The 19,657-nt window shown below is 38.1% G+C and overlaps 1 protein-coding gene and 1 pseudogene across 1 annotated transcript in view; both read left to right on the top strand.

Annotated features, from left to right (window-relative positions):
* Positions 1 to 19,657, top strand: part of MDGA2 (MAM domain containing glycosylphosphatidylinositol anchor 2) — a 913,329-nt gene that overhangs the window by 745,565 nt on the left and 148,107 nt on the right. The gene's annotated exons all lie outside the window — the stretch shown is intronic.
* LOC133255464 (14-3-3 protein epsilon-like) lies at positions 4,619 to 17,788 on the top strand (annotated as a pseudogene).

The raw sequence follows: 19,657 nt of genomic DNA, 5'->3' as shown, positions 1-19,657 counted from the left end.
ACACTGGAGTGGGTTGCCATTTCCTTCTCCAATGCATGAAAGTGAAAAGTGAAAGTGAAGTTACTCAGTCGTGTCCGACCCTCAGCGACCTCATGGACTACAGCCTTCCAGGCTCCTCCGTCCATGGGATTTTCCAGGCAGGAGTACTGGAGTTGGGTGCCATTGCCTTCTCCGAAACTCTACATAATTGACCTTAAAATAGTTTCTGAATAATAATATTGAGGATACATTTTCTTCCTTTCATGTTGCCCTTTTTTTCTCATAAGGCAAGTTCAGTTCAGTTCAGTTCAGTCGCTCAGTCGTGTCCGACTCTTTGCGACCCCATGAATCATAGCACACCAGGCCTCCCTGTCCATCACCAACTTCCGGAGTTTACCCAGACTCATGTCCATCGAGTCGGTGATGCCATCCAGCCATCTCATCCTCTCTTGTCCCCTTCTCCTCCTGCCACCAATCCCTCCCAGCATCAGGGTCTTTTCCAATGAGTCAGCTCTTTGCGTGAGGTGGCCAAAATATTGGAGTTTCAGCTTTAGCATCAGCCTTTCAAATGAATACCTGGGACTGATCTCCTTTAGGATGGACTGGTTGGATCTTTTTGCAGTCCAAGGGACTCTCAAGAATCTTCTCCAATACCACAGTTCAAAAGCATCAATTCTTCAGCTCTCAGCTTTCTTCACAGTCCAACTCTCACATCCATACATGACCACTGGAAAAACCATAGCCTTGACTAGCTGGAACTTTGTTGGCAAAGTAATGTCTCTGCTTTTTAATATGCTATCTAGGTTGGGATGAACTAATCAGTTGAAGATTTCTACAATGTCTGTGTTAAATGTACTTTCCTCCCAAATTAACAAAGAAGTAAATATAAAAGGTCACCCAGAAAGAATAGGTGTTATATTACTCTTATTAAAAATTCCTTTTGCACTGAAATTATTACCAAATATATGTTGCCAGGAGTCCCTCAACATTAAACTATACATATATATATATGTATGTTTTAAATTGAGATATAAATGACATATAACATTTTGGATGTATAGCATAATGATTTAATACTTGTATATATTGTTAAATGATTGTCATTAGTTAACTTCTATCACCACACAGTTATAATTTTTTAATAAAAAAGTAATACTTCAGAGTAATCATCTACCATTTCAAATGTAGGTTGTGTTCTTGCTCAGTCATATTCAATTCTGTGACCCTTTGGACTGTAGCCCATAAGTGTCCTCTGTCCATGGGATTTTCCCAGGCAAGAATATTGGAGTGGGTTGCCATTTCTTCCCCCAAGGGATCTTCCTGACCCAAGGATTGAACCCGAGTTTCCTGTGTCTCCTGCATTGCAGGTGGATTCTTTATCTGCTGAGCCATGTGTACATAGTTTTGAAGTAGAAATAGCTATTTTAAATGCTTAATCCTGTTTCATTTCCTAATATTAGAGAAAGAGCACAAATAATCTTTGGATACACTATTGTAATCTAGTTGGGCTTGTGCTCCACTTTTAAAGAGTGATATTGCAGTCAAATTTTCTTTTTTTTATGTTGGTCTTTTGATTAAAATCGCTATATGTTTAATTTAAAAATTACAGAAATAATCCGATAGTGTTTTCTTCTGACTCACCATTTTTTCTTGTGTGTTTGCAACATGCAAGAGAATTTTATTAACTAAAACTTGAGATAGTGTTGAAGACAGTGAGGCAATGGCACTGATTCCCCTGATCAAAGCAATGGAAAAGGGTGAAGAATGCTGCTTCCCAGGGGAGCTATACATAATGAAAATATTACATGTTGAGGACATTTGGTCATAGTAAGAAGGATGTAGAGAATAAAATGAAGCAAACTAATGAGTACAGTGTGGATGGAAGAGAGGATAAGATGTTTTAATAGAGGAAATTTAGAAGAGAAACAAAGTTTTTTTTGTTTTGTTTTGTTTCTTTTAACAAAAACGAGAAGCATAAGGTTTTGACAAGGTGAATTGCTTGGCATGCAACTCCTCAGTTTTATTTTTTGTTGTTTAGTTTGTTTCTGTCAATCAATATTCAGTAAAGCTTTAATAAAGTCTTTAAACAGGTGACTGAATGTGAAACCATGATTCTTTCTGACCCTATGTGTGATTTAATTATGTATGAATTGTATTCATTTATATTGTTTCACCCTCATTATATTTTTATACAAAAGATCAAGTCAGAAACTGCAAAACTGTGAACAGATATAAATTTTTGTCATTTATAAATCTTTTGGAGAAATCCTCACTTAGTATATGATTTTTTTTAAGTTGTTTTTTTAAAGTATTCAACTACAGGGAACAACAACAGAAGCAAGGAGATGGGAAAGGGGATGCAGCTTTTCTGGTAGCAGCTTTAAAAGCAAATAACCTAAAGGAGGGCTTCCCTGGTAGCACAGTGGTAAACAGTCTGCCTGCCAATGTAGGAGATGCAAGTTCAATTCCTAGGTCGGGAAGATCCCCTGGAGTGGCACCCACTTCAGTATTCTTGCCTAGAGAATCCCGTGGACAGAGGAGCTTGGCAGTCTACAGTTCATGGGGTCACAAAGAGTCGGACATGACTGAGTGACTGAGTACACAGGAGAAAGCTTCAGTTGTGATGAATGCTGAAAACAAAAGATGTTCTAGTTAAAGCAGTGATTATAATCATAAATCTTGAACACTAGTGTAACAAGTTTAATGTCCTTTGCAATTTTATCATGCTACTTCAGAAAAATATCTCTTAAACATATCCACATGCATGTATGTTAACTAAATAACTACAAGGATTTTTTTTTTTTTTGGAATGTCTCACTTTTTTGTTAATAAGACACTGCTCATACATTTTAAAAAATTATGTAGCTGTTAACAAACTTTCCCCAAGCATATTACATATAACTACTTAATTACAGCATCTTGCACAAAGTTGACCATTAACCATTTAAACAACAAGAAAAATGTAAACAAGGCAATGAGAAGGAAACAGGAACAAAGAATAGGAAATAGATTTTTTCTACCTATTTTGGGTATCAGTTGCAAATAAAATTATAATATTTAAGGTGTAACATGATGATTTGATATATGTATACATTGTGAAAATATTCTTCCAAGAAGAATCAATGCATCCATTATATCATATATTTACCTTCTGTGTGTGTGTGTGTGTGTGTGAAAACATTTAAGTTATTCCGTCTTAGGAAATTTCAGTTCTACAGTACAGTGTCATTTACTGTCATCACAATGTTATATATTAGATTCTCAGATCTTATTCATTTTATACTTGAAAATTGGTACCCTTTTACCAACTTATTTCTTCTAGCCCCCAAGCCCTGGCAACCACTTTTTGCTCTATTTTTATGAGTTTGACCTTTTAAATTATAGATATAAGCACAGTTATAGATATATTCCATTTATAAGTGATATCATGCAATATGAGTCTTTCTCTGCCTGACCTATTTCCCTTAGCCTTCAAGGTCCTCATGTTGTTGCAAGTGGCAATATTTCCTTTTCTTCTCATGACTGAATAAAATAGTTCATATATTTTGAATATTAACTTCTTATCAGATACGTGGTTTGCAAATACTTTCTCCCATTTCACGGATTGCCTTTTCAGTTTGTTAGTGGTTTTTTTTTCTTCTGTTTATTTGTTTGGCTTTTTAAAAGTTGTTTGTTTTCTGCTGTGCAGAAGCTTTTTAGTCTGATGTAATTCCACTCATTTGTTTTTGATTCTGGTGTCTTTGCTTTTGGATTCAAATCTAAAAACACATTGCCAAGATCAATGTCAAGGAGTTTACCCAAGTTTTGTTCTAGGAGTTTTATGGTTTCAGGACTTATGTTTAAGTTCTTAATCCATTTTGAGTAGATTTTTTTACGATCAAGTAAGTTTTCAGGACACAAAATCAATATAGAAAAATAGTTAAGTTTCTATACACTAACAATGAACTGTCAAGAAAAGAAATTAAGAAAATAATCCAATTTACAGCATTGAAAAGAATAAAATACTTGAATATAAGTTTATCCAAGGAATTGAAAGATCTACACACTGAAAACTATGAGACACTGATGAAATAAATCAAAGAAGATACAAATAAATGAAAAGATATTAATTGCTCATGCATTTGAATAATAAATGTTATTTGAATAATAAATGTTGTTAAAATATCTGTATTGCGCAAAACAATCTATAAATTAATGCAATCATGATCAAAATTCCAGTGCTGTTTTTACAGAAATAGGAACAACAATCCTAAAATTTTATCCAACCAAAAAGACTCCAAATATCCAAAGCATCTTGAGAAAGAAAAACCAAAATGGTGTCATTATACTTCCTATATTTAGACTATATTGCAAAGCTATATTAATCAAAACAATACAATATTGGCATAAAAGCAGACACCAAACCAAGCATGTCTACTTGCTGGACATGTGGCAAAGCCATCCTATGGATTCCTGGTAAAGGAAAGTACAATGTTTATTGCAGAGTACCAATCAAGGAGAATGGGTAGCCAGGGCTCAAGAGACCTGAAATCCCCAATATCTTTTAAAAACAGGTTTTTAAAGACAATGTGAGGGAGAAGGTTGCTGGGTGCCTGAAAAGCTCATGCACATTTCTCTGATTGGTTGATGGAGAGGTAACATGGAGGTATTTCAGGAATCTCAAGTATCAGTTATCTGGCTCCAGCCACTTGGGGTCTACTTACTGGTTGTCATCATGCAGTTAACTTCTTTTACCTGGTGGAGTGTTTAGTATGTGAAAAACGGGTCAAAGATACAGCTCAGAATATTATCTGTAGCCCTTGAGGAGGAACTAAAGGTCTTTGATTTTGTTTTGTGGTTAAACTGTTGTTATTTGATCTTGCTTGACTATTTTGTTTCTGAATTTTCTTTTAAAAATTAATTTTTCTGATTTAAAATATGACTTATTTGATTAAATTTGATCTTTGGAACTTGGGGAAGGCCTAGGAGGCTAAAGCTTTTTTTTTTTTATTTTTCTTTTTTACGAACAAGAGGCAAAGGACTCTGTTTCAGCAGGTCCAGTGGAACAGAATTTTGTTGTTCAGTCGCTCAGTCGTGTCTGACTCTTTGCAACCCCATGAACTGCAGCACACCATGCTTCCCTGTCCTTTACCATCTCCCAGAGCTTGCTCAAACTCATCTCCACTGAGTCAGTGATCCATCCAACCATCTCATCTTCTGTCACCACCTTCTCACTCTTGGCTTCAATCTTTCTCAGAATTAGGGTCTTTTCCAATGAGTCAGTTCTTCACATCAGATGGCTAAAGTATTGGAGTTTCAGCTTCAGCATCAGTCCTTCCAATGAATATTCAGGCATGATTTCCTTTAGGATTGACTGGTTTGATCTCACTGTTGTCCAAGAGGTACTTTCAAGAATCTTCTCCAGCACCATTTGGACAATGGAGCAGAATAGAGAGCCCAGAAATAAACACAAGGTAATATGGTCAGCTAATCTTTGATAAGGGCACCAAGGATATGCAATGGAGAAAGGATAGTCTTTTCAATAATAGTATTGGGAAAACTGGAGAACCACATGCAAAACAGTGAAGCTGGACCCTTATCAGTTTAGTTCAGTCACTCAGTCATGTCTGACTTTTAGTGACCCCATGGACTGCAGCACAGGAAGCACAGGCTTCCCTGTGTATCACCAGCTCCTAGAGTTTGCTGAGACTCATGTCCACCAAGTTGGTGATGCCATTCAACAACATCTTATAACATAAACAAAAATAAAAATAGAAATGTATTTCTCTTCTGGTTTAGAAGACCTTTATTATCATCATGAATAATGATGTTTCTAGATCTATTTATACATATATCAAAAATCTAGTTGTGTGAGTTAGAAGGAAAACATTTTGAGTTCCATTTAGATTTTCTCTATGGCTATACTTCCTATGTGGACAGATGCTAAGTCCATTTTATTCATAATTAATATCCTAGAAAAATCCAAATAATTGTTTTATTACAAATATCCTTTAATTATTTAGAGTTGTTTTTATTTGTCACTTTCTTTTACACTTAGGAACATTATAGCTAAATAATAAATAGTATCTATAATCATACAGAGCAAAACTTTCATAAAAGGCTTGAGCACTGAGTATACTATCATTTTTGTTATGAGAAAGAAATTGTACCAGTTCTACACATTATGCATCATGTGCCTCATGTGAACAATACAAATGTACCAATATTTTCAGGCACATAACAATAATTCTACACTGTAACTCCAAAATTTTATCCTGCTGAGAAAACTACTTAAAATATGAAGTAATGATTATTAGCAATCTCAAAGTGTTTATGAAAAGACTTGAATAATACTTTTGTAAAGTGTATCACCAGATCTTTGGGGTTGGTTTCCTACTAAGTATTTACAAATGTTATAGACTATTTTATTTTTAAACTACATTTTCCAATATTGCCAGCTTCTATGTTCAGTTCAGTTTAGTTCAGTCGGTCAGTCGTGTTCAACTCTTTGTGACCCCATGAATCACAGCACGCCAGGCCTCCCTGTCCATCACAAACTACCAGAGTTCACCCAAACTCATGTCCATCGTGTCAGTGATGCCATCCAGCCATCTCATCCTCTGTTGTCCCCTTCTCCTCCTGCCCCCAGTCCCTCCCAGCATCAGGGTCTTTTCCAATGAGTCAGCTCTTCACATGAGGTGGCCAAAGTATTGGAGATTCAGCTTTAGAATGAGTCCTTCCAATGAAAACCCAGGACTGGTATCCTTTAGGATGGACTGGTTGGATCTCCTTGAAGTACAGGGGACTCTCAAGAGTCTTCTCCAACATCACAGTTCAAAAGCATCAATTCTTCAGTGCTCAGTTTTCTTCACAGTCCAACTCTCACATCCATACATGACCACTGGAAAAACCATAGCCTTGACTAGATGGATCTTTGTTGGCAAAGTAATGTCTCTGCTTTTTAATATGCTGTCTAGGTTGGTCATAACTTTCCTTCTAAGGAGTAAGCGTCTTTTAATTTCATGGCTGCAATCACCATCTGCAGTGATTTTGGAGCCCCAAACAATAAAGTCTGACACTGTTTCCACTGTTTCTCCATCTATTTCCCATGAAGTGATGGGACCAGATGCCATGATCTTTATTTTCTGAATGTTGAGCTTTAAGCCAACTTTTTCACTCTCTTCTTTCACGTTCATCAAGAGGCTTTTGAGTTCCTCTTCACTTTCTGCCATAAAGGTGGTGTCATCTGCATATCTGAGGTTATTGATATTTCTCCCGGCAATCTTAATTCCAGTTTGTGCTTCTTCCAGCCTAGTGTTTCTCATGATGTACTCTGCATAAAAGTTAAATAAGCAGGGTGACAATATACAGCCTTGACATATTCCTTTTCCTATTTGGAACCAGTCTGTTGTTCCATGTCCAGTTCTAACTGTTGCTTCCTGACCTGCATACAGGTTTCTCAAGAGGCAGGTCAGGTGGTCTGGTATTCCCATCTCTTTCAGAATTTTCCAGTTTATTGTGATCCACACAGTCAAAGGCTTTGGCATAGTCAATAAAGCAGAAATAGATGTTTTTCTGGAACTCTCTTGCTTTTTCGATGATCCAGCAGATGCTGGCAATTTGATCTCTGGTTCCTCTGCCTTTTCTAAACCAGCTTGAACATCTGGAAGTTCACGGTTCACGTATTGTTGAAGCCTGGCTTGGAGAATTTTGAGCATTACTTTACTAGTGTGTGAGATGAATGCAATTGTGCGGTAGTTTGAGCATTCTTTGGCATTGCCTTTCTTTATGATTGGAATGAAAACTGACCTTTTCCAGTCCTGTGGCCACTGCTGAGTTTTCCAAATTTGCTGGCATATTGAGTGCAGCACTTTCACAGTACTTTCATCTTTCAGGATTTGAAAGAGCTCAACTGGAATTCCATCACCTCCACTAGCTTTGTTCATAGTGATGCTTTCTAAGGCCCACTTGACTTCACATTCCAGGATGTCTGGCTCTAGGTCAGTGATCACACCATCGTGATTATCGGGTCATGAAGATCTTTTTTGTACAGTTCTTCTGTGTATTCTTGCAATCTCTTCTTAATATCTTCTGCTTCTGTTAGGTCCATACCATTTCTGCCCTTTATCAAGCCCAACTTTGCATGAAGTGTCTCCTTGGTATCTCTAATTTTCTTAAAGAGATCTCTAGTCTTTCCCATTCTGTTGTTTTCCTCTATTTCTTTGCATTGATCACTGAGGAAGGCTTTCTTATCTCTTCTTGCTATTCTTTGAAACTCTGCATTCAGATGCTTAAATCTTTCCTTTTCTCCTTTGCTTTTCGCTTCTCTTCTTTTCCCAGCTATTTGTAAGGCCTCCCCAGACAGCCATTTTGCTTTTTTTGCATTTCTTTCCCATGAAAAAGAAATGGAAAAGCTTCTATGTTAGACTAACATTATGTTAGAGACTAATTTACAGTTTGCTTTTGGCACTCTTTCCTCAGTCTGCTGTGTTGGAAAGAACATGGACTTTGAAGTCATGTTGTTTTGGGTCTGAAGTCTGTCACCTGGGCTGTGTGGGATGCTTGAGAATATAACATCTCAGATTTAGTTTCTTTATGTGTAAAATGAAGATAATAATACACATTTTACAAGGTTCCTGTAAGGATTGAATGAGGTAATAAGTATGTGAAAAGTGCTGTCACAGTCATATAGAGTAGATTAATGGATAAGTGTTAGCCGCTTCAATCTCTATCTTTTCTAGATACATTAGCCAGATCCTACAAACTTCTCAGTCATCTTTTTCCAAGTCCATTCTTTATATTTCCCTATTGAATAAATTAGGCTTGTTTAAGACTTGACTAGCAATTCTGTTCTTTCTGTCACCAAGTAAGAGGTGCGTTTTCTAACACCTGTTCTCTGACTCTCTGACATCATCTAGGTATCTAAAAATCAATTCACTTCTGACACTAACTGCCTAGCATTAGTGTAGAGCCTACAAGCTAAAGGGGTCAGTGCCACAAAACTGCTTCCACTTTAGACACCAGTCACAATTCCCAGTTGTCATTCTAACAAACCAACTATAAATTTGGGAGTTCCCATGACTTGGCAGTTCCTCCCGTTTGATAATTTTGATAATTTGCTAAAAGGACTCACAGAACTTGAGAAAACACTTTTTTCTTAAGCTTCCCAGTTTATTATAAAGGATACAGCTCAGAAAAGCTATGGAAGAAAAGCTATGACCAAAAAGCAGAGACATTACTTTGCCAACAAAGGTCCGTCTAGTCAAATTTATGGTTTGTCCAATAGTCATGTATGAATGTGAGAGTTGGGCTATAAGGAAAGCTTAGCACTGAAGAACTGATGCTTTTGAACTTTGGTGTTTGAGAAGACTCTTGAGTTCCCTTGGACAGCAAGTAGATCAAGCCAGTGAATCCTAAAGAAAATCATGCCAGAATATTCATTGGAAGGACTGATGTTAAAGCTGAAACTCCAATACTTTGGCCCCCTATGGAAAGAACTGACTCATTGGAAAAGACTCTGATGCTGGGAAAGATTGAAGGTGGGAGGAGAGGGGATGACAGAGAATAAGATGGTTGGATGGCATCACCGATGTGATGAACATGAGTTTGAGTAAGCTCCGGGAATTGGTGGTGGACAGGGAAGCCTGGCGTGCTGCAGCCCATGGGGTTGCAGAGAGTCAGACACAACAGGGACTGAACAGCAACAATGATGTTAAGGAAACTGAACTTCAAAAAGATGAATGAAAGTAACCTGTTGATGTCCATTGAGAGACGCTAAACATTTGAACCTAGGCTAATTTACCTTTAAGACAGCCATTTCGATCTGACCGTGTGATACATTGAAGCTTTATGTTACTAAACAGATATATGTTCAAAATACCCATATTTTATTTTTATCAACCATGCCCAAACTTATAAGATTCTTAGATAATGTTGGGTGAGAGATGATATAAGATATATTAAAAAATGAATAAAAATGACTCCTACTAACATGGAATTTATAGTATCAGTGTAAAGATAATATTGTGATATAGGTAAGTATACCCAATTTAATATAATCAATGTGCAAATTCTTAGAAGGCAATAACTAATTGCTGTACATTGATGGGATATATAGCTATATAAAATTGTTGTTCTTCATGCCTGGAACCAACCTCCTAAAAGTTTTAGAATTTCCTGAGTGAAAGGATCACCCTTTATTACTAATAACAAGCTCTTTCCAACCATCCTGAATTCACGCTAGTCAGGTGAATCTTGGCTGATCACTAGCTATCTTCAGGATGTGAGCTGGTCTCCAGAAAGGCCACGCCATTGTTGGAAAATTGGAACTTTTAGTCACACTCCTTGGCTTTCAGGGAGAAAAGACAGATAAGAGATCCAAAACAGTGTTCAAACACCAATGCAATTAATTTAATCATTTTTTGGTTGCTAATCAATAATTTTTGTCACTAGATATAAAACTAGGTGGGGTTTCTCAGGTAGCACTAGTGGTGAAGAACCTGCCTGCCAGTGCAGGAGGTATAAGAGATATGGGTTTGATCCCTGGGTCAGGAAGATCCCCTGGGTCTTGGGTAACCCACTACAGTATTCTTGCCTGGGGAATTTCAAGGACACAGGAGCCTAGCAGGCTACAGTCCACAGGTCAGAAAAGAGTTGGACATGACTGAAGTGACTGAGCACACAAATATAATACTAGGTACTCGATGGATTCAGCGGGGTGATGCAATGACTGGGAATTTGTAAGTTTCTTTATAATAAAGCTAACACAGGGGGAAAATACAATGGATGATAACATTGTATTATTCATAGGAGGAGAGATGCTTCACTTACTGTTGACCAAGGGTAGACTTTCTCAAGGTAAAAAATCTAAAACATGAGACTTAGAAATAGTAAAAGATAGAGTAAAAGGAAAAAATAAGGAAAAGAACAAATTAGCAAGAAAGAACATCAGAGGTTTGTTGTCCAGAAGGGTTTGTCATACAGAAGCAGGAAGAAAACCTATAATTTTGAAGCACAATGTTCAAGGTGAGAGTAGATGGGTATATGGCCAGACCCAGAAATTGTAGGACCTGGTAGGCCTGGTTAACAAGCAGGGTTGAGTCCATAAAATGTTCTAAGAAGGCAAATAAAGGAGGTGATTTCCTTTTTAAAAGAATGTCTGGCCAATCTCAGAAGGTAGAAAGAAGGTCAAAAGAAGCGTGTTGGCCTGGTTGAAGACTGTTGCAGGACATTTGTGGTGGCTCAGATAGTGAAGAATCCACCTGCCAGTGCAAGAGGTCAGGATTTGACCTCTGGGTTGGGAAGGTCCACTGGAGAAAGGAATGGCTACCTACTCCAGTGTTCTTGGCATGGACAGACAAGCCTGTTGGGCTATAGTTCATGGAGTCACAAATAGTTGGACATGATCGAGCAATTAACACACACATGTGAAAGGTAACAGTGGTGGTAGTGAAGACTGAGAGAAATGTACAAACTCCTAATGTATTTTGAAGGTAGAATCAATGTAAGTAACCATCTTTTATAATCACAGACAACATTTTTGAACAAATAGCTGTCATTAATGACCTCTACTATTTAACCATCCTCACACATGCCAAAACCCTGTAAACCAGACTATAAATACTTCACAGAAAGTGCTTTCACTATAATCATTATTATATTGAATTTGCCAAAAACAGTACATATTTTCAGTATTAATTCCTGACTTGCTAGGATTTGGCACATTTGACTACTTCCTGCTCTTAGAAACATACGACTACTTTAATGTTTGTAACACAACTCTCTGGATCCACATATATCTCTGCTGCTGCTGCTAAGTCTATTCAGTCGTGTCTGACTCTGTGCGACCCCATAGACGGCAGCCCACCAGGCTCCCCCGTCCCTGGGATTCTCCAGGCAAGAACACTGGAGTGGGTTGCCATTTCCTTCTCCAATGCATGAAAGTGAAAAATGAAAGTGAAGTTGCTCAGTCGTATCCGACTTTTAGCGACCCCATGGACTGCAGCCCACCAGGCTCCTCCATCCATGGGATTTTCCAGGCAAGAGTACTGGAGTGGGGTGCCATTGCCTTCTCCAATATCTATGCTAGTTTATGTTTATTTTCTTTTAGGAACTTTTATTTTCCTCAAACTCTGTGGTTATATTCAAGAGTAAATTCAAATTTGACATTCTCTATGCCTTTACTATGGGATTTCCCAGGTGGTACAGTGGTAAAGAATCAACCTGCCTATATTGGAGACACATGAGACACAGGTTCGATCCCTGGGTCAGGAAGATCCTCTGGAGTAAGAAATGCAACCCACTGCAGTATTCTTGTGTTATATATAAAACTTATTGGAGTATTCAAACTCAAATGTACAGAGGAGTTTGGCAGGCTACAGTCCATGGAGTCACAGAGTTGGACATGACTAAGAAACTGAATACACACAGACACATAATGCCTTTGTTTATACTTACCTTGAGATATCTTAACAACACTATATCCTGCAGTCACTGCTCCATTCTGAAGTTTAGATCCATGGGCTTCCAAGTTGGCTCAGTGGATAAAGAATCTGCCTACCAATGTGGGAGGTGCAAGAGACGTGGGTTTGATCCCTGAGTCAGGAAGATCCCCTGGAGGAGGAAATAACCACCCATTCCAGTATTGTTGACTCAAATATCCCATGGACACATGAGCCTGGTGGGCTTCACAAGACTGCATGACTGAGCATGCACACACATTCCTCTTGGCAATATGAGGCATGCATTTCTGAGCATAAAATAGCCAAAATACTCCACAAACCCATTCAATGCTAACAACTGAAAATGCTAGGAAATATTCTTAAAATATTATGAAAGCATTAAAGTGGTAAAATATTATGAAAGCATTAAATTGGTTGTTAAAAATGCCATGCCAAGTTTATATGAATATAGTACAGTGAGACTACTTTTGTCCTGGGGGCATTTGCTGATATGGGCAAATTTGAACTTCAGTTTTGATGGCATCTTGGGGCAAGAGGAGTAGAATTCCAAACCCAGGTGTTTCCTGGGAAAGTGTCTACCAATAGAAGTTGGAACTCAAAGGACTGTTCCAGAGAATAGCAAGGAGAGATAAGAAAACCTACTTACATGAACAATGCAAAGATACCGAGGAAAACATTAGAATAGGAAAGACTAGAGATCTCTTCAAGAAAACTGGAGACATCAAGGGAATATTGAAGCAAGGATGGGCACAATAAAGTACAGGAACAGTGAGGACCTAACAGAAGCAGAAGCTATTAAGAAGAGGTGGCCAGAATGCACAGAAGAACTATATGAAAAAGTCACAATGACCAGGATAACCACTATAGTGTGGTCACTCACCTAGAGTCAAGACATCCTGGAGTGTGAAGTTAAGTGGGCCTTAGGAAGCATTACTGCGAACAAAGCTAGTGGAGGTGATGTAATTGCAGCTGAGTTGTTTCAAATCCTAAAAGATGATGTTGTTAAAGTGCTACACTCAATATGCCAGCAAATTTGGAAAACTCAACAGTGGCCACAGGATTGGAAAAGATCAATTTTCATTCCAGTCCCAGAGAAGGGACACAGCAAAGAATGCTCAAACTACCCTTCATTTGCACTCATTTCACATGTAGCAGAATAATGCTCAAAATCCTTCAATCTAAGTTTCAGCAGTATGTGAACCAAGAACTTCCAGATGTACAAGCTGGATATCAAAGAGAAGAACCAGACATCAAATTGCCAATATTTGCTGGATCATAAGAAAGCAAGGGAGTTCCGGAAGAACATCTGCTTCATTGACTGAAGTAAAACCTTTCTGTGGATCACAACCAACTGTGGAAAATTCTTAAAGAGAATGGAATACCAGACCACTTTACGTATCTCCTGAGAAATGTGTTTCCAGGTCAAGAAGCAACAGTTAGAACTTAACATGGAACAACAGACTGGTTCAAAATTGAGAAAGGAGTATGACAAGGTTGTATACTGTCACCCTGCTTATTTAACTTATATGCAGAGTATACCATGTGAAGTACCATGCTGGATGAATCACAAACTGGAATCAAGATTACTGGGAGAAAGATTAACAACCTCAGACATGCAGAAGATACCACTCTAAGGCAGAAAGTGAGGAGGAACTAAAGAGCCTCTTGATGAGGATGAAAGAGAATGAAAAAGATGTCTTCAAATTCAACATTAAAAAAGTAAGATTATGGCATCTGGTTCCATCACTACATGGCAAATAAAAGAGGAAAAAATGGAAGCAGTGACAGATTTTATTTTCTTGGGCTCCAAAATCACTGCAGATGATGACAGAAGCCATGAAATGGCTTTTAAGACACTTGCACCTTGAAAGGAAAGCTATGACAAACATAGATGGTGTATTAAAAAGCAGAGACATCACTTTGCTGACAAAGGTTCACACTGTCAAAACTATGGTTTTTCCAGTAGTCATGTATGGATGTGAGAGTTGGACCAGTAAGGATGAGGGCCAAAAATTTGATGCTTTGAAATCGTGGTGCCAGAGAAGACTTCTGAGAATTGCTTGTATAGTAAGGAAGTCAAATCAGTCAACCCAAAGAAAATCAACCCTAAATATTCATTCAAACAACTGATACTGAAGCTGATGCTCCAATACTTTAGCCACTTAATGGGAAGAGCTGACTCATTGGAAAAGACCCTGATGCTGGAAAAGATTGAAGGTGAAGGGAGTGGCAGAGGATGAGATAGTCAGATAGCAACTCCAGATCAATGGACATGAATTTTAGCAAACTCTGGGGGATAGTGGAAGACAGAGGAGCCTGACATGTTGCAGTCCATATGGTCACAAAGAGTGTCACACAACTTAGTCACTGAACAACAATGAGATATTGATGCTAAGAGCTGCCTGTGGACATGGATCTCTAGAGGATGAAGCCATCCTCTTTGGCATGAAATATTCTCATAAATAATTTTAAAGGACAATGAGTAGCACAGAGTTAAAATTAACAAAGAATACACAGAAACCAGGTGCCCTGAGAGAAAGTTAAGAGAAAATCTGTCTCAACACTGTAATTAGAAATATCAGTTTAAAACAATTACTTTGTTTAAAGAAATAAAAGGCAAGTCTTACTACCTTTGCAGGTAATGAAAATGTACTAAAACATTGGTATAAAAGTATACCAAAGAACTACACATAACATCTATAAATGAAAATTGATAATTAGTTATTCATAACTAATAACTGATGTAATAACATGATGGATGAGTTTAGCCAATTAAGCAGAGCTGAAAAAAAAATCAGTGAATGAATTAGCTCAGAGAATTTATTCATAATGCAATGCAGAAACCTCAAATGGAATATTTGGAATAGAGATTGAGAGACATGGAAGACAGAATAAAAATGATCTTCAAGTGAGAGTAAAAAGAAAAACATACAGGGGTTATTTGAAGAGCTTATGATGGGAATTTTCCAAAAGTTTCCTAGATGAAAGACATCAAACATAAATCAAGAGATTTAAGAAGCCCAATATATCCAAACTAAACATAGAAAGGAGCCTAAACCTAGAAACATTTTACTGAAGCTGTAGAACCGCAAAAACAAAAAAGATTTTGAAAGTAGCTGGAGGAAGAAAAAGACATTCATTTCACTTCATTTCATTTATTTCAAAGTGTGAGACATTGAGCTTACTTCTTTACAGCAATAATGGCCTTCTGAAGACAGTGGAATTATATCCTGATGTGCTGGAAAAAAAATAACTGCCAACATGTAATCCTATATACGAGGAAAATGTCTTTTAAGAATGAAATTAAAAATAAATTTTTAGAAAATAAAGATCAGAAAGTTCACTAAAGATAATTCTATATGATATACTGTAGGCGAAAGGAAAGTGATCATAGATTTGGAAGGTCTATAATGAAAGAAGGAATTAAGTGCAAATAAGGCTTCCCTGATAGCTCAGTTGGTAAAGAATCAGCCTGTAGTGCAGGAGACCCCAGTTGGATTCCTGGGCCGGGAATATCCCCTGGAGAACGGATGGGCTACCCACTCAAGTATTCCTGGGCTTCCCTTATGGCTCAGCTGGTAAAGAAACCACCTGCATTTAGGAGACCTAGGTTCGATCCTTGGGTTGGGAAGATCCCCTGGAGAAGGGAAAGGCTACCAACTGCAATATTCTGGCCTGGAGAATTCCACAGACTGTATAGTCCATGGGGTCGCAAAGAGTTGGACAGACTGAGCAATTTTCACTTAACTTATCTTACTATAAGCTAGCGTATATATGGGTATTTTAAAAAGTAGTACAGGTTTAAGGTTATGATAATATTCAATAGTTGTAAAATAAAGACTCAGTAACATATGTCAGAATCAGATTTAAAGGAGCAACATGTTCTAAGATTCTTATTTTAAGAGGATGGTAAGGATATTAATTGATGTTTTTAGATAAATATGTATGTTGCGTGCTTTAAGACAATCAACAAAATAATAGAAACTGTTAAAGTCCCAATGAATATCTGGAAAAGGGTTACAATAATGATATAGTCCATTAATATGAAAAAGACAAAGAAAGGAAACACAAAAAGAGAAATTATGAAATGAAAAGGAACACTTATACCCAAATATGTCAATATACTAAATGAATAAAGTGAAGTGTTATGGGTAAAATAAAAATATTATCAGACTTTTTTGGAAAAAAAAAAATAGAATATAACTGTGTGCTGTTTAAAAGAAGTGCTTGATTTTTGCTTCCTGGACGTCAAGTGAGAGACTGAAAGTCCCAGACGCTATCGCCCTACACTTCCTTCCATCACGCAAAACCTGCCTGACCCACTGCTGTTATGGGTGATGGGAGGATCTGGTGTACCAGGCGGAGCTGGCCCAGTCAGCTGAGTGATAGGACGAAACGGTGGACTCCATGAAGAAAAAAGCAGGATTGAATGTGGACTTGACAGTTGAATAAAGAAATCTCTCATCTGTTGCATGTGAAAATGCTACTGGAGCTAAGAGAGCTTCCTGGAGAACAATCAGCAGCACTGAACAGAAAGAAGAAAATGAGGGAGGTGAAGGCAAACTCAAAATGATTAGGGAATATTGGCAAATGGTTGGGGCTAAACTAATCTGTTGTGACATTCTGGATGTACTGAACAAACCCCTCATTCCAGCAGCTAACACTGGCAAGTCCAAGATTTCCTATTATAAAATGAAAGGGGACTACCACAGGTATCTGGCTGAATTTGCCTCTGGAAATGAGAAGAAGGAGGCTACGGAGAACAACTTAGTGGCTTTAAAGCTCCTAGTGATATTGCAGTAACAGAACTTCCAGCGACACATCCATTTGCTTAGGTCTTGCTCTCAATTTCTCTGTATTCTACTATGAAATTCTTAATTCCCTCAAACCGTGCCTGCAGGTTGGCAAAAGCAGTTTTTGATGACGCAGTTGCAGAACTGTATATGTTGAGTGAATAAAACTATAAAAATTACATTTACCATGCAATTATTATTAAATACGGAGAAGCTGATGGCACCCCACTCCAGTACTCTTGCCTGGAAAATCCCATGGACGGAGAAGCCTGGAAGGCTGCAGTCCATGGGGTTGCAAAGTCGGACACAACTGAGTGACTTCACTTTCACTTTTCACTTTCATGCATTGGAGAAGGAAATGGCAACCCACTCCAGTGTTCTTGCCTGGAGGATCCCAGGGACGGGGAAGCCTGGTGGGCTGCCATCTATGGGGTCGCACAGAGTCAGACACGACTGAAGCGACTTAGCAGTAGCAGTATTATATAATAATCTGGCACTGTGGACTTCAGACATCAGGGTGATGGTGAAGAGCAGAATAAAGAAGTACTGCAGGATGTGTAAGATGAAAATCTGTGAGACATAAAAGGCAACAAGAGAAATCACCTCTGAACACTCCACACTCCCCATCCCACCCTTCTAGGAAATCCACCAATGGTCACTGAGAACCACCAAATCTGACTTTTTACCTTCAGTCTCAGAATTTAGGCTCCTGCCTTATTTGGTTTGATGTTGTTTTTAAATGATTGATTTTCATAAGTTCTTACAGGCAAGAGTGAATTTCTGTGGATTTCACTGGTCCCAAGCATTAGGTTCTTTAAAACACTAACAAGACTGCATAAGGGCCTTTTCAGCATTACTGGAAAGTTACATTTGAAAACCATTAGACTTTCAGGTGATGCAAGCATGTACTGCTGCTACTGCCAAGTCACTTCAGTCGTGTCCGACTCTGTTCGACCCCATAGATGGCAGCCCACCAGGCTTCCCCGTCCCTGGGGTTCTCCAGGCAAGAACACTGGAGTGGGTTGCCATTTCCTTCTCCAATGCATGAAAGTGAAAAGTGAAAGTGAAGTCACTCAGTCGTGTCCGACCCTCAGCGATCCCATGGACTGCAGCCTTCCAGACTCCTGCATCCATGGGATTTTCCAGGCAAGAGTACTGGAGTGGGGTGCCATTGCCTTCTCCAGAGACAGGTAAATCACACTGAAGAGATGTGTGTGGTGTCATTTTCCCTTTTTCTGATTATTTAAGTAGAACTTTATGCCAGTGTTTAAAATTAATTGGATGTTAGCTGGAGGTGATTAAAGGTTGTTTGGGGGATTGTTGTAATGGTTTTGCTATAAAAAAGGGTTTCAAACGCTGCTGAAATATTGCTAAAAATTATGGTTTTAGTAACAAGTCAACAATCCATGGCTGCTCATCCTTGCCTAATTTTACTCTCCCTTCGAAGCAAGTTATCATTAAAGGTAGTATGAAAAAGCCTGCATCCATGTTCAGTTCTTTCTTTCTTCTCCTACCCTCTTAATCCAGCACTACCCCTCCTCCTTCGCTAACTCAACCTCTTGTTCAATATATGTAACTTGTAGGGAATTTGTACTACTAGATATATGTCTGACTGGAGCCACAACTACAGAATTTGTATTGTTCTTACTGATACACAGCATGGATTAACATTAAATTTAAAACAAACCTGAATTTAAATGCCAAACATTATCGCAACTCCAACCTTTATCCTTCTAAGATAAAATCTCTACTCTAAACATACAATAAATAAATATAAAAATATAAGAGGTCCTTGTAAAATATAAGGTTACTGAAAGTGCGAAATAGTTTTAAGGGACCAGATCTGATAGACAGCGTGCCTGATGAACTATGGATAGGAAGTTCATGAGATTCTACAGGAGACAGAAATCAAGACCATCCTCAGGAAAAAAAAAATGCAAAAAAAACCCAAAATGGCTGTCTGAGGAGGCCTTACAAGTAGCTGTAAAAAGAAGAGGAGCCAAAAGCAATGGAGAAAAGGAAAGATATACCCATTTGAATACAGAGTTCCAAAGAAAAGCAAGGAGACATAAGAAAGGCTTCCTCAGTGATCAGTGCAAAGAAATAGAGGAAAACAATAGAATAGGAAAGACTAGAGATCTCTTTAAGAAAATTAGAGATACAAAAAGAATATTTCACGCAAAAATGAGCTTGATAAAGGACAGAAATGGGTATGGACCTAACAGAAGCAGAAGATATTAAGAAGAGGTGGCAAGAATACACACAAGAACTATAAAAAAAGATCTTCACCACCCAGATAATCATGATGGTGCAATCACTCACCTAGAGCCAGACATTCTGGAATGTGAAGTCAGGTGGGCCCTCGGAAGCATCATTATGAACAAAGCTACTGGAGTTGATTGAATTCCAGTTGAGCCATTTCAAATCCTGAAAGATGATGCTGTG

Source organism: Bos javanicus, chromosome 10 (genome assembly GCF_032452875.1).
Source record: "Bos javanicus breed banteng chromosome 10, ARS-OSU_banteng_1.0, whole genome shotgun sequence".
NCBI classification, from domain to species: Eukaryota; Metazoa; Chordata; class Mammalia; order Artiodactyla; family Bovidae; genus Bos; species Bos javanicus.
The sequence above is the reverse complement of the archived record's forward strand: the minus strand, read 5'-3'. Positions and strand labels throughout refer to the sequence as shown.